The sequence below is a fragment of the Heterodontus francisci genome, unplaced genomic scaffold (genome assembly GCF_036365525.1).
Source record: "Heterodontus francisci isolate sHetFra1 unplaced genomic scaffold, sHetFra1.hap1 HAP1_SCAFFOLD_58, whole genome shotgun sequence".
In the NCBI taxonomy this organism is placed as follows: Eukaryota; Metazoa; Chordata; class Chondrichthyes; order Heterodontiformes; family Heterodontidae; genus Heterodontus; species Heterodontus francisci.
Genome location: NW_027142006.1, coordinates 8,320,628 through 8,336,631, shown reverse-complemented (window position 1 = coordinate 8,336,631; position 16,004 = coordinate 8,320,628). Strand labels below are relative to the sequence as shown.

General features: G+C 43.8%; 1 non-coding gene across 1 annotated transcript; it reads right to left on the bottom strand.

The window, feature by feature from the left end:
• Positions 1 to 1,857: 1,857 nt before the first annotated feature.
• Positions 1,858 to 1,946, bottom strand: trnap-ugg (transfer RNA proline (anticodon UGG)). The gene is given in 2 exon segments: positions 1,858 to 1,893; positions 1,911 to 1,946. It is a non-coding gene; the product is annotated as a tRNA-Pro (tRNA).
• Between the last annotated feature and the right edge of the window lie 14,058 nt (positions 1,947 to 16,004).

Here is a 16,004-nt window from a genome sequence, read left to right as displayed (position 1 = left end):
AAAACAAGAAGAGAAATAGAAAAAGCCTTACCTTACCTACACACAACCGAGTCCTTTTTTTTGGTAAGAGGAGGAGGGCGGGTGGGAAACACTACAAGAGTAGTGTCTCGGGTTCAGAAACAGCTCAAATATATAGGTTTCTACTTACCCAGCATTCCCTGCTCCACCGAAACTCCCGATGAAATTGACTTCCCAGCTGTTCACTCCTCGCTCGCAATGCCTGTGCTCCTGGAAAAGCTGCACAATGAAAATGTAAGAGAATTTACACAGCCCAAATATATAGGTTTCTACTTACCCAGCAGTCCCTGCTCCACCGAAACTCCCGATGAAATTGACTTCCCATCTGTTCACTCCTCGCTCGCGAGAGTCCCGAATGAAAGAGAGCGTTTCTCATACTGTTGTTGAATTTCATTTCAAACACTCCTTGTACTCTCTGCTAATGAAGCCGAAAAAATGGAAAAACTAAATGCGCTCAAACTCACAACCCTAAGATTAAAAGTCCCATGATCGACAGACTGAACTGAATATGTCACTTCTACTGTACCTCTGTTTGGATGGATGCAACTGTATGCTCCAATGCAAGGGCAGCTTTCAAATCCTCCCATGGGTCCACACGTCAGACTAAGTTCCATGTTGTAAACGCAAGCAAAGGAAATCTGCTCACTTCCAAAACTATCAGCAAATTGAAGCTGATTACGATCAACATCATCAGAGGTCAGAACTACCTGGTGAAAGAAGACACCCTGAAGAAGGATCCACAATTATTCAAAGGCATCGACAAAGTCAAAAACAAGAAAATTGATGAGTCAATCCAAGCTAAACAGAAACACTGAAGAATTCCATTCCAGACCAGAACACAATTAGAGGCATTTTTTTGTATTCAAAGCTGGGCATTAGTATTTAATAGTTGATATATAATTTTGAATATATTTGAATTTATTTATTCATTTGGCACTGCTGAACATGAAGCAGTCTTAAATCATTTAAATTTTTTTTGTAAAATCTGACTTACCAGATTAAAATATTAGATCAAGGGAGAAATTTCAAAGATTACTGGACCAGTAATCCAGAGGCCTGGACTCAAGATCCAGTGACAGCCAGGACGTCAAGGCGGGAAACACTCCGCACTAGTCTGCAGTGAGCGATTCCATCGAAGGTAGAGCACAATCTCTTTAATGTAAGAATGTATATTTTATAATAATTAATCACTCAAGACCTTCCTGGTCTCTGCATCTCAGCTGCTCTCTGGATAAACTTGCAGAAAGTATTTCAACCTGTAAAGCAGGAGTCTAGGGAATGTATAATGATATTTTCTAGCCTTCGGGCAATATTTTAATCAATACAGTGTGGGACAACCTGTCTGGGCACAACTCCATGACTTTCTCTTTAACTAGTGACCTCACAATCACTAACTTCTATGGTCACAATCTTCAGCTCATCACCTCCGGTACGTAGCTCTAATCTTAATGTACATTTAAACAACCTTTCAAGTCCAGTTACAGTTTTTGTTGCCTTACCTGCACAAGCTTAAAAAGTGAAAAACGGAAGCAAGTTTAACTGAACATTCTGGTGGTCAGTTCGGGCACGGGAAAAAAATGAAAGGACTCGGACCAGGTCGGATGTGGTGCTGTCAGGCTTGGGTCGGGTTTCATTTGCTGACCCGAGCAGGCCTTTAGTTACTGTTGCAACCTTATATTCCCACTTGACAATCTGTATATTTTGTTCATTTCAATTTTGTCGACAAGCTCTTTGAATCCAGTTCCCCGGTCCTCAAGCAGGCTCAGTTTGGAAATCGATTCCGCTTTCTGGAAGGCTGAAAGCAATCGATGACTTTAAACTAAAAATGGCAACGGAGAAGGGCTCGTCTGGGATTTGAACCCAGGACCTCTCACATATTAATCACTTATATACCCAAAGCGAGAATCATACCCCTAGACCAACGAGCCACCGTTGACATGGCTTTTATTCGCTCCTGTGGAATTTCACTGGCACCCACAGCCGATCATGCAATTTTTTCAGATCAAAACAATATCCTACAAAGCTGAAATAAAATCAGAAAGTGCTGGAAATACTCAGCACCTCTGACAGCATCTGTGGAGAGAGAAACAGAGTTAACATTTCAGGGTTTTCACCTTTTGTTTGAGCCATATTTTCAGACTGCTTCTGTCCATCCAATCTCACTTTTTACTCTATCCACATTCTAAGGGTGGTGCAGTGGTGAGCACTGCAGCTTCACAACTTCAATGACCCCGATTCAGTTCTGTATACTGCCTGTGTGGAGTTTGCAAGTTGTTTATGTGGGCTTCCACAAGGTACTCTGGTTTCCTCCAACAACGAAAGACTTGTGGGTTGATAGATAAATTGACTGTTGTAAATTGGCCCCAGGGGAGGCGATAGGAGAAATGTGGGGATGTGGTATGGAATTCTGGGTTAACATAGGATTAGTATAAATGGGTGGTTGATGGTCAGTGCAGACTCAGTGGGCCAAAGGGCCTACATCAGTGCTGTATATCTCTATAACCATTCTCTAAGCAAATGCATTTTTCATGAATTCCTCATTTCTTTTATTAACGACAATTTTATATTTCTGGCCCTTGCTTCATACGATACCACAAGTGGAATCATGTTGCCATCAACCCGATCAAACCCCTTCACTATTTCCTCAGATTGCAATGTTTCTTTAACCCTCACAGACTGTGGAGTTTCTGCTGCTTGATTGCAGTTCTTGCTTCCTGCCAGTAGATGTCACCTCACTCCAATATAGTGAAGTTTACAAATCTGAGAGAGACACAACAGGAAATAATTGTTCACATTATAGGGAAAGTGTGGGATTTAGAAATACTAGGAGTGGAGACGAGTTATTATAGAATTTGTCAAACCAAACATATGTTATAATGTTGTGTTAAATCTGTCACTCTGTTGTCTTGATTCTGAGAGTAACATAGACTCATCGAGTCATTGGGTCATTTGTGGTATAGAAGGAGGCCATTTGCCCCATCGAGTACAGGCCAGCTCTCCATGGAGCGATCCAATCAGTCCCACTCGTCTGCTCGATCCCCCTAGACCTGTAAATTTATTTCCTTCAAATGCCCATCGAAATTCCTTTTGTAACCAACGATTGTCTCCACTTCCTCCGCCCTCGGGGGCAGCGAGTTACAGATCATTACCAATCACTGTGTAAAAAAGTTCTTCTGCACATTCCCCCTGCATCTCTTGTCCAAAACCTTCAATCTGAATCCCCTAGTCCTTGTACCAATATTAATGGGAACAATTTTTCTTTGCCAACTTATCTAAAACTGTCATAGCCTTCGACACCTCTATCAATTCTCCCCTCAATCTTCTTTGATACAGGCAGAAAAAACCCTGTTTTTCTAACCTAACCTTGAAACTAAAACCCTCCATCCCTGGAACTATTCTGGTAAATATCCTCTGCATCCTCTCAAGAATCCGCACATCCTTTCTAAAGATTGGTGAGCAGATCTGGATGCAACACTCCAATTGGGGCCTAACCAGAGTTCAGCATAACAACCCTGCTTTTGTACTCAATGTCTCTATTTATAAAGCCCAAGATCGCACATGCTTTGCTAACCACTCTCGCAATATGTCTTGCCAACTTATAAGAATGATGGACATGTACTCCAGGTCCCTCTATTCCAGCACACTCTTCAGAACTGTAGCATTGAGTATATATTGCCTCTCCCTATTCCTTCTGCTAAAATGCATCACCTCACACTTGTCACTATTAAATTCCATCTGCCACCTGTCTGCCCATCCTACTAGCCGATAACTATCCTGTTTCAGGCAGTTCATATCATCCTCACTGTTTGCCACTCCTCCAAGTTTGGTGTCATCGGCATATTTTGAGATTCTACTCGATATTCCAAGATCCAAGTCATTAATCTGTCGCAAAAAAAAGCAATGGTTCTAGCACTGACCCTTGGGGAACACCACTGTCGACTATCCTCCGGTCTGACCAAGAACCATTTCATATGACTCGCTGTTTTCTGTCCTTAAACCAATTTCCTATCCAAACGGACACTGACCCTCCTAATCCATGAACCTCAATTTTGTTAACCACCCTTTTATGTGGTACTTTATAAAATGCTTTTGTAAAATCCATATAAACAACATCCACTGCATTCCCTTCATCAACTTTCTCAGATAGTTTATCAAAAAATGCAGTTAGATTCATCAAGCATGAACTTTCATTTATAAATCCATGCCCACTCTCCTTCATTAACTCAAACCTCTCCAAATAACTTGATTTTTTCCCTGACCTGTTGGTCTTGTGCTTTTAGCAAGCTCACCACAGAGCATGTATTTGGCAATGTGACTGTCATTCATTTGGCCCAGTCAACAGAGCCGCCTCTGACTCAAGAGGGCAAACATGCTGTGGATCCCTGCACGCTGGTGTACTTCCTCATTCGGCACTCTGTCCTGCCAGGAGATGTCCAATATCCATCTGAGGCAGTGGAGGTGGAAGCTGTTCAGCTGCTTTTCTTGGCTTGTATAAGTTGTTGATGATTCTCTACTCTAAAGGAGGGTGCTGAGAACACAAGCCTGGTACACGTGGAGCTTTGTATTTACGGTCAGTTTGCTGTCGGTTCACACCCGTCTTCTCAACTTTGACATGACAGCTGCAGCATTGGCAATCCTGGTGCTGATTTCAGCATCAAGGGCCAGATTGCTGGTGATTGTTGATCCAAGGGATGTGAAGCTGTTGACAACCTCCAAAGTGCTGTTGTCAATGTTTTGATGGAAAGTGGAGTCTCTACGTCCAAGTCTCTACGTCCAAGTGGAGTCTTGCCAAGATGAATAGCTTGTCGTCAGCTCTGATATACAGGTGAACACCCCCATCTGAGTCACTGAAAGTGTACAATAGCAGCATGGAGAAGAATACACCAATGATAAAGGATGTGATAACTAGACAGTTAGAAAATAATGATATGATTGGCCAGAGTCAACATAGATTTATGAAAAGGAAAACAGGTTTGAAAAAACCCGTTGAGTTTTTTGAGGATGTTACCTGTAGAACAGATAAAGGAGAACCAGTGGATGCTTTGGTAATGTCCCACACAGGAGGTGAGTAAACAAAATTAGAGCACATAGGATTGGAGATAATATACTGGTATGGATTGAGAATTGGTTAACAGACCGAAAACAGAGAGCAGGTATAACGGGTCATCCTCAGGATGGCAGGCTGTTACTATTGGGGTACTGCAAGGATCAGTGTTGGAGCCACAGCTGTTAACAACCGAAATAAATGATTTGGATGTCGGGATTAAATGTAATATTTCCAAGTTTGCAGATGACACAAAGCTAGGTGAAGTGTGAGCTGTGAGAAGGATGCAGAGAGGCTTCCAGGGAACCTGGAGACGCTAAGTGAATGGGAAAGAACATGGCAGATGGAATATAATGTGAGTAAGTGTGAAGTTCTCCACTTTGGTGGAATAAACAGAAAGACAGAGTATTTCTTAAATGGTGAGAGGTTGGGAAGTGTTGATGTTCAAAGGGACCTGGGTGTCCTTGTTCATGAGACACTAAAAGCTCTTGTGCAGGTGCAGCAATCAATTAGGAAGGCAAATGGTATGTTGGCCTTCACACGAGGGGTCATGAGTACAGGAGTAAAGATGTCTTGTTGCAATTGTATAGAGCCTTGGTGAAACCGCGCTGGAGTATTGTGTATAGTTTGGTCTCCTCATCTGAGGAAGGATATACTTGCCATAGAGGGAGTGAAACAGAGGGTCACCAGACTAATCCCTGGGATGGTGGGATTGTCTTATGAGGAAACTGGGCCTGTATTCCTTAAAGTTTCGAAGAATGAGAGGTGATCTCATTGAAACTGATAAAATTCTTATAGGGCGTGACAGTGTGGATGTAGATAGGATGTTTGCCCTGGTTGGTGAGTCTAAAATCAGGGGACCAAGTCTCAGAATAAGGAGTGGGCCATTTAAAACTGAGATCGAGTTGAATTTCTACACTCAGACGGTGGTGAATCATTGGAATTCTCAGAGTCAGATTTTGGACCAGAGACAGAAGAGCACGACGGAACAGAGAGTTAACAAGTGTGTCAAAAGCACTGACTCAGAGACAGAGAGAGAGAGGAGCACAGCAGGAGCAGAGCTGGGGTAAAAAAAATCAAGGAGTGACATCACAATGGAGAGTGAGAGCAGGGAAACAGAGAGCCGCTGGGGTGAGTTTACAGGATTTGGTTCTTGTTTCAGTGCTGTGGAAGGAGCTGTTTGGTGAGGATCTGTTGAGATGTGACATCACAGGCAAGCAGGTAGTTGATTGGTTTGGAAAAAGCTGCATGTTTGATGAGTATCTGGTAAGAGATCAAGGTCCATTTTAGTCCTAATGTTTAAAATAGTAAACAAACTAGTGGGAAGCTTAATAAAATATACAACAAAATAAACAATTGAATAAAATACTAAAGTAGTTAATTGAAACACGTGAAGGATGACAGGACAGGTGATGTGTCACAGCTGCAGCATGTGGGAGCTCCTGGATGCCAGTGTGATCCAGGGCAAACACGTCTGCAGTAAGTGTTTGCGGCTCAAAGAGGGAGAAAAAAGGAACGTTGTGGTAGTAGGGGACAGTATAGTAAGGTGGATTGACTCTGTTCTCTGCAGCAAAGAGCAAGAGTCCAGATGGCTGTGTTGCCTGCCGGTGCCAGGATTCAGGACGTCTGCTCAGGGCTGGAGTGAAACATACAATGGGAGGGGGAGGATCCAGTTGTCGTGGTCCATGTCGGTACCAACGACATAGGCAGGACAAGGATAGAGGTTCTGCATAGTCAGTATGAGGAACTAGGCACCAAATTAAGTAGGCGAACCTCAAAGTTAATCATCTCTGGATTATTACCTGAGCCATGTGCAAATTGGCATAGGACAAATAAGATTAGAGAAAGTAATGTGCGGCTCAAAGACTGGTGTGGTTGTAGTGGGTTCTGGTTCGTGGGGCATTGGCACCAGTACTGGGGAAAGAGGTGGCTGTACCGTTGGGACGGTCTACACCTGAACCGTGCTGGTGCCGGTGTTCTAGCGAGCCACATAACGAGGGACGTAGAGATGGATTTAAACTGAATAGTGGGGGCAAGGGATCAAATTTGGGAAGATATGGTGTATCAAGGAGGAGAGGCAAGGCAAGAGAGAAAGGTATAAATATGAAAAATGATAAAGAGACTGTGACAGGAAGGGACAGAGCAGACACATCTAAGAGTAAATCAACAGATAAGGCTAGAGGTTACAAAAATAATAAAAGGACAAAAGGACAAAGGTCAGTGCTCTGTATCTGAATGCATGGAGCTTTCGAAACAAAACCGATGAACAGAGAGCACAAATAGAATAAATAAGTACGATCTGATAGTCATTACAGAGACATGGCTGCAGGGCGACATAGATTGGGATGTGAATATTGGAGGTGACATGGCATTTAGGAAGGACAGGAAGCTTGGAAAAGGTGGTGGGGTAACTCTGTTAAGTAATGATGGTATTAGCGCAATAGAGAGGGATGACCTAAGTTCAGGAGATCACGATGAAGAAGCAGTTTGAGTTGAGATGAGAAATAATACAGGCAAGAAGTCACTTGTGGGAGTGGTGTACAGGCCACCTAACATTAACCACACTGCAGGATGGGGTATAAAAAAAGAAATAATGGCAGCTTGTCAGAAAGGTACAGCAATAATTATGGGGGATTTTGATCTCCATATAGACTGTAAATTCTGATGGGCAGAGGGAGCCTAGACGAGGAGTACATAGAATGTTTTTGGGATAATTTCTTGGAAAAATAAGTTCTGGAGCCTACCTGAGAGCAGGCTATACTAGACCTGGCATTGTGCAACGAGATAGGATTAATTAATGACCTCATAGTTAAGGTGCCCCTAGGTAGTAGCGATCATAATATGATTGAATTTTACATTCAGTTTGAGGGAGAGGAGAGTGGGTCCCAAACGAGTATTTTAAACTTAAATAAGGGCAATTATAAGGGCATGAAAGCAGAGCTAGCTAAAGTGAACTGGCAAATTAGGTTAAGGTCAATAGAGATGCAGTGGCAGACATTTAAGGAAAATTTCAGAATACACAGAATAGATACATTTCAACCAGAAAGAAAAATTCCAAAGGTGGGACTCACCATCCATGTTTAATGAAAACAGTTAAAGATACTATCAAACTTAAAGAAAAAGCCTATAATTGTGCAAAGATGGGAGTCAGGTCAGAAGATTGGACAGAATATAAAAAACAGCAAAGAATGACTAAAAGATTGATAAGGAAGGTAAAATTAGAGTACGAGAGAAAGCTAGCAAGAAATATAAAGACAACTAGTAAGAGTTTCGAAAATTTTTTAAAAAGAAAAGAGTTAACAAAGTGAGTGTTGGTCCTATGGAATGTGTGTCTGGGGAATTAATAATGGATAATTAAGAGATGGCAGATGAATTGAACAGATACTTTGCATCGGTCTTCACTATTGAGGATACAAATAACATCCCAGTATTAGCTGTCAGTCAGGAAATGGAAGGGAGGGAGGAACTCAAGAAAATTACAATCACCAGGGAAGTGGTACTAAACAAATTGTTGGAGCTGCGGGCTGACAAGTCGCCAGGTCCTGAATTGGCTAGTGAGATAGTTGATGCGCTGGTTTTAATTTTCCAAACTTCCCTCGCTTCGGGAAGGTTCTGTTAGATTGGAAAGTAGCGAATGTAATTCATTTATTCAAAAAGGGAGGGAGACAGAAAGCAGGAAACGACAGGCCAGTTAGCTTAACATCTGTCTTAGGGAAAATGTTAGGAGCGATTACTGAAGATGCTACAGCAGGGCATTTAGAAAAACTAAAGGTAATCAGGCAGAGTCAACATGGTTTTGTGAAAGGGAAATCATGTTTAACCAATTTATTGGAGTTCTTTGAGGGAGTTACATGTGCTGTGGATAAAGGGGAACCGGTGGATGTACTGTACTTCGATTTCCAGAAGGATAAGGTGACATATCAAAGGTTATTGCAGAAAATAAAAGCTCATGGTGTCAGGGGTAACATATTGGCATGGATAGAGGATTGGCTAGCTGACAGGAAACAGAGAGTCAGCATAAATGGGTCATTTTCTGGTTGGCAAGAAGTAACGAGTGTTCCACAGGGATCTGTGCTGGGGCCTCAACCTTCTACAATTCTCGAAATGACTTTGATGAAGGGACCAAAAGTATGGTTGCTAAATTTGTTGATGACAAAGATAGGTAGGAAAGTAGGTTGTGAAGAGGACATAAGGGGACTACAAAGGGATATAGATAGGTTAAGTGACTGGGCAAAGACCTGGCAAATGGAGTATAATGTGGGAAAGTGGGAAATTGTCCACTTTGGCAGGAAGAATAAAAAAGCATATTATCTAAATGGTGAGAGATTGCAGAGATCTGAGATGCAGAGGGATCTGGGGGTCCTAGTGCACGAATCGCAAAAGGTTAGTCTGCAGGTACAGCACGTAATTAGGAAAGCTAATAGAATGTTATCATTTATCGCCAGGGGAATTGAATACAATAGTAGGGAGGTTATGCTTCAGCTATACAGGGCATTGGTGAGACCTCTTCTGCAACACTGAGTACAGTACTGGTCTCCTTATTTATGGAAGGATGTAAATGCATTGGAGGTAGTACAGAGAAGGTTTCCTAGACTAATACATGGAATGGGTGGGCTGTCTTACGAGGAAAGATTGGACAGGCTGGGTTCGTATCCACTAGAGTTTAGAAGAGAAAGAGGCGACATGATTGAAACATACAAGATCCTGAGGGGTTTTGACAGGGTGGATGTGGAAAGGACTTTTCCCTTGTGGGAGAATCTAGAGCTAGGGGTCACTGTTTAAAAATAAGGGGTCACCCATTTAAGACAGAGATAAGGAGCAATTTTCCCCCTCAGAGGGTAGTGAGTCTTTGGAATTTTCTTCCTCAAAAGGCGGTGGAAGCAGAGTCTTTGAATATTTTTAAGGGAGAGATGGATAGATTCTTTATCTGCAAGGGGGTGAAAGGTTATCGGAGGTAGATGGAAATGTGAGTAATCAGTTCAGCCATGAGCTTATTGAATGGTGAAGCAGGCTCGAAGGGACGAGTGGCCCACTCCTGCTCCTAATTCGTATGTTCATATGTAAAGACAATGTAGAGTGGTCTGTACTGTTCACAGTACTTCTCCTGTAACTGCCGAAGTGAGACAATCATGTCGACTGTCGATCTACCAGCTCTGAAGCTGCACTGAGACTCAGGATAGATGTGTGATGCCAGGGTCTGCAATCTGGTCAGAGCAATGCGAGCAAAGACCTTCCCCACAATACTTAGCAAGGAGATGCCTCGCTAATTGCTGCAGTCACTGCGAATCCCCCTTATTGTTGTACAAGGTGACAATGTTTGCATCACGCATGTTTTGAGGTGCAGATCTTTCCTTCCAACAGAGACACAGAAGTTCATGGAGATGCTGCAGTAGAACCGCTTTTCCACTCTTGATGATTCCAGGTGGAAAACCATCATTTCCCGGGGCTTTACTACTGGCAAGATGGTCAATGGCTTTGCTGAGCTCCACTGTGGTGGGGTCACTGTCCAGCTCCTCCATGACAGGGAAGTCTGGAATGGCACTGAGAGCCACTTCAATGACAATATTCTCCGTTATGTAGAGTTTAAGGTAATGCTCCACTCACCTTTCCATCTGCTTGTTAACAGATGATTCCACTTTGACACCGCACTGAGCCCTTGAGCATTGTTGTCTGAAAGAGCCTGATCGAGGATGTTGAGGAACTCCTGGGTCCTTTCTGGATCAGTGGTTCGTCAAGTGTTGATCTGAGGACGACGTTCTTCTTGGATGGATGAAGCTTCCTTGGCTGAAGCCTGACCTTGTTACACACCAGGGAGTGATCAGTGTCACAGTCAGCGCTGTGATAGCTGCGAGTGATGAGGACACTGCTGAGGGTGGTATGTCTGGTGATGATAAGGTCTAGCTGGTGCCAGTGGCGTGATCTCAGATGTCTCCAGGACACCCTGTGGCACAGCTTGACTTGGAAGTAGCTGTTCATCACACAGAATCCATGGTGACAGCATAGCTCCAGCAACCTCTGTCCATTTTCATTCATCTTGCCAATCCCCTGGTGCTCTATGCACATTGGCAAAGCTGTGTAGTCAGTACCCAAGCTTGTGTTGAAGTCTCCTCGAAGGTACAGTCCCTCAGTGCTGGGAATTCTACTGATGGCAGTATCAAGTGTCACATAGAATTGATCCTTGACATCTGGGGTGGAGGTGAGTGTCGGGACATAGATGCACATGAGATTAACTGGGCCCACGCTTGTTGACAAGTGAAGAGTAAGAAGTCTCTCTGAGCCTACTGTGGCTGGTTCACTCATCTCAAGTGGCGTGTTTTTTACTGTGAAAACCACTCCATGCTCACGAGTTGCCTCTTGGGCTTTCCCCTGCCAGAAGAAGGTGTAGTGTTTCTCTTTGAGGGATCCACTTTGGACGAGTCTAGTTTCTTGCAGCACAGCAATGTCCACATTGAGCCTTGTGAGTTCTTTGTCCATCAAAGCTGTCTTGTGTGTGTCATCAACCTGCAGAAGGGTGTCAGTAAGGCCAGGACACATGGTCCTCACATTTCAGCTTGTGATGCGAAGGACTGGTGTCTTCTTTGTTGAGCTTGTTTTTCTTGGTGCATTGATTATCGATCCGCCTGTTGAGAGATGACTCTCTAAACTCCAAGCACCCATTGAAGCAAGCAGGTTGTGGCAGGACAGCACCTAACTGATTGGGGGCTACCCAGCTTTGAGTGGGTGGTAGCTATCCAATGAGATGCGATGATCTCTTCAACTGTCAGAAGTAACCCCTGGTGCTCATACTCTGCACCAATTGAGTGAGAGCTTATAATCGGTAACCGTTTCTTCCCGTGTTGTGCTAATGTTTAAGCACAAATAGTGTCCTCTTCACGGCACATTAGCACTGAACACAAAATGGCTCCTTTGGTCATGTGTTAATTATAAAATGGCTTTCTTGACCTTGTTAGTTATTACAATGGATACATTATAAAAATGGTCAAGTTAAACTAAGATCGAACTACCCAAGCTTACCTGCATCCTCCAGTCCTCTGGCAACATTCCCATATTCAAGGAGGATTGAAAGATTGTGGTTCGTGTCTCTGATATTTCCACCCTTACTTCCCTCAGCAACCCAGGATGCAACCCATTCAAACTGGGTGACTTTTCTACTGTGAGAGCTGCCAACCTTGTAATTGTCTCCTCTTTATCTATTTTCATCCTGTCCAATTTCTTCACTTCCTCCTCCTTTACTGTGACATTTGCAGCATCCGCTTATTTTGTGATACTTAATTAGTGCCTCAGCCACACCCTCTGCCTCCACAGGATCTCCTAATTGACCCACCCTTTCATTGACTGTCCATATGTTGGTAAAAGACTTCAGTGTTCCCAGTTATGTGACCCACTAATCTTTTCTCATACATTCTCTTGCTGATCTCATTTCCTTTTTCAGCTCTCCTCTGTACTTTCTGTATTCTGCTTGTTTCTCTACTGCATATAAATCCTCACATGATTTCGATATGAATGATTTTTGAACTATTTTGTTGACGGATTGAGTTTTGTCAATTTCTCCCTAGCTCCCCTCATGGTCAGGCAGAAAGTTTAACTGCTGTGTTTTTAAACAGCAACAGCTTTATTTGAAAAGCCATTGGGACAGGATTCCGGGTTTTAATCCAGTCACAAATCTGGTTCTGATGTCTTGTGGCTCCAGCTGTCACATGACCTGTCAGAGGATGACCTCATAATTGGCCCAGTCATGGAGCTGTGGGTTGATGTTTAAATTGTTGCAAAATAATTTTCCAGAAGGACAATCAAAATGAATCGATATATAAAAGGTAGATTTTGTGAATTTGTGCTCCCAGTGGAAATTCCTGCAGAGTCTGCTGGTTTTCATATCCCCAATTCCCCACAGGAAGCTCTGTGTCGGAATCTGTATTCATTATATCAATATTATACAGAATCATTTCATGGGAGACCCCAGTGTGAATTGGAGACAGGTGGTTCAGTTTTAACTTTCAAAGTAACACAGAAGCAAAATACTGCAGATACTGGAAATCTGAAATAAAAACAGAAAATGCTGGAAATACTCAGCTGGTCTGACAGCATCTGTGGAGAGAGAAACAGAGTTAACGTTTCAGATCTGTGACCTTTCATCAGAACTGGGCTGAAATTGTCTGAGGGCCAAGTGACCTCATTCTGTGCCTTAAACTTTCTATGAGTCTAAGATCCGATGAGATTCTGGAATCAATTTCAGGGTCGATGACATTGCACTCTGTAAGGATAGGAAGATGGAGATTATTAAGTACAGTGCAAGAATATAGATGCTTTTACATTATTTTAATCAAAATTGATTTAAACTTTGTGTTCACGCATCCGATCTTTTGATCACAATGACACTGATAACAATGGAAAAAGCAAGACTTGCATTTCACGACCACAGGACGTTGCAAAGCCTTTTACAGCCAATGAAGGACTTTCCAAGTGTAGTCACTGTAGTCATGTAGGAAACATGGTGGCCAATGTGCGCACAGCAAGCTCCCAGAAACAACAATGTGATAAAAACGAGATAATCTGTGTTTAAGTGATGTTGATTCAGGGTTAAACAATGACCAGCACCCCAGAAATAATTCCCCTTCTATTCTCTGAAATAGTGCCATGGTACCTTTAACATCCACCTGAGAGGGCAGAGGGATCCTCAGTTTTCTGTTTCACCTGAAAAACAGCATTTCTGATAGTGCAGCACTGCCTTCGTACTGTGCTGGAGATTCAGCCATTTTTAAAGGGCTGTTAGTCCTACTGGAAAATATTTAAAGGAAGATTAAATGAAATGAAATAAATACATTGCTTTTGCCTCTCTCCCATCCCCCCAATAACAGTTAAGTTAATTATTTGCCCTTCCCTCCCAAAACCTACCTTTACCATCTGACCTTCCGCCCAAAACTGCACAAACTGTAAACTATAACCCTTCCCACCATCCCCTACACCCATGACATTAATTTGACTCCGTCCCCCCTCCCCCACACTGAGAAACTTACCTTCTCCCCCCTCCACACCAGTGTTGCACCTCATTTCCCCGGATGGGGCTATGAAGGCACGGCAGTGCCAGTCACCGGGCTGAAGATCGCAGCTGGATATCAGGAAGTGATGGGATAATAATTAATGCAGGTTTGTGGTCCCGTTGCCGAGCGGTGGGGGGTCCCCCACAACGCCTCGCCGTCGCAGGCAATATCGAGCCAGGCCCTGCCGGCTTTGAGGTCCATGGCGGGCCTCATCCGGGGCCATCTTCAGGCAGCTCCCACCCCACCCCCACCACAGATCTCGACGTTGAGGGCTCTATAGAATCCAGCCCATTATTTCTGTCAATCTTAACTCCACAAGGATTTGTCTGTTAATTGTAGAAAAATTAAAGCTCTATCACCTTTTGATAAAAGGGGGTTTCAAATCCAATTCCAAACAAATGATAGTTCTCATTGTATCTAGAACATGTTTTCTTACATACAAACATACCAATTAGGAGCAGGAGTAGACCACTCGGCCCCTCGAGTCTGCTTCACCATTCAATAAGATCATGGCTGATCTGATTGTAACCTCAACTCCACATTCCCACCTGCCCCCGATAACCTTTCACCCCCTGGTTTATCAAGAATCTATCTACATCTATCTTCAAATATTTCAGAATTTCTGTCGTCCAGCAACTCTCACTTTATTTCCTGGATTTCACCTAAAAAATGTATTTCCACACTTTGGATATCCTGTACTTCATTAATGTTTTTGCTCTCTGGGGATTTCCCTTTAATTATATTCAGTGCTGGTATTTTACTGCCACACACTGACTGAAAGTGTCCCATCTTTCTGCAGGAAAAACACTCAGCTTCTTTGGCGAGGCAGTTTTCCCACTTGTGTCTCTCTCAGCCACACCGACTGCAATTGGTTGCAGCTACCACTAGATGCTCTTCCCGTCTTTCTTGTCTTTTACCACTAATTTTTCCTTTTGTTTTCTGAACAAATTCAATTGAGTCTGCAACTCTGGAGATCAGACTCTCCCTGTCCCCTCGAACAACGGATTGGTTAAACTTTCTAACCTCTGTTTGTCTGCTCAATTGAAACTCTTTCGTTAATGTGAGATCAGCCCTGGACTGTAGATGATCTGAAAGGGTGTTGTCTAATACCCCGAAGACAATCCTGTCTCCATTCAGTTCTTCTCTTAAGTTGCCGTATTCACAAACCTCCGTGAGTTTGTTCAAGTTTTTGATAAATGAATGAATACTCTCCCCTTTCTGTTTGGTACGCTTATTAAATTCAAAGTGATTCCTGACAATGCAGCGGCCAGCCGACGTCATCAGAGCGCTCCAAGCTGCGCACATGCACAAACAGTCTCCTGCGCTCTGAGATGCTGCGCATGCTCAGCCTACGTCTTCCAGGACGAAGTGGCGCATGCGCAGGAAAACTCTCTACCCCCTCTCAGCCACTCACTCCAGGCCGCTCGCTGCCCGCTCCTCGCTACCCTGCTCCCGCGCCCTCCGGCCGCTTGCTACCCCCCCACCCCCGCACTGCCCTCTCTCCGTCCAGTCACGCCCCGCTTCCCCCCCACGTCCCTCCAGACACTAGCTCTCAGCCATGCTGCTTCCCTCCTCTCGGCCTCTCGCTCCAACATTCGATCATTCTTCACCGCACCACCTGATAAAGCAAGGCGAGCCTCGAGGGGAGATGGGGCAATGTTGGAGCAAGTGGCCGAGAGGAGGGAAGCGGCAGAGCCCATGGCCTGGAGTGTGAGCGGCCAGAGAGCAGGATTGGGGTGGTGGTGGGGGAAGCGGGGAGTGAGCAGTCAGAGAGTGGGATGGGGGGAAGCAGGGAATGATCGTCCGGAGAATGGGATGGCACTGTTTAGAGGGGATTTGAGGAAAAAATGTTTCACCTCGAGGGTGGTTGGAATCTGGAACACATTGCCTGAAGGAGTGGTGGA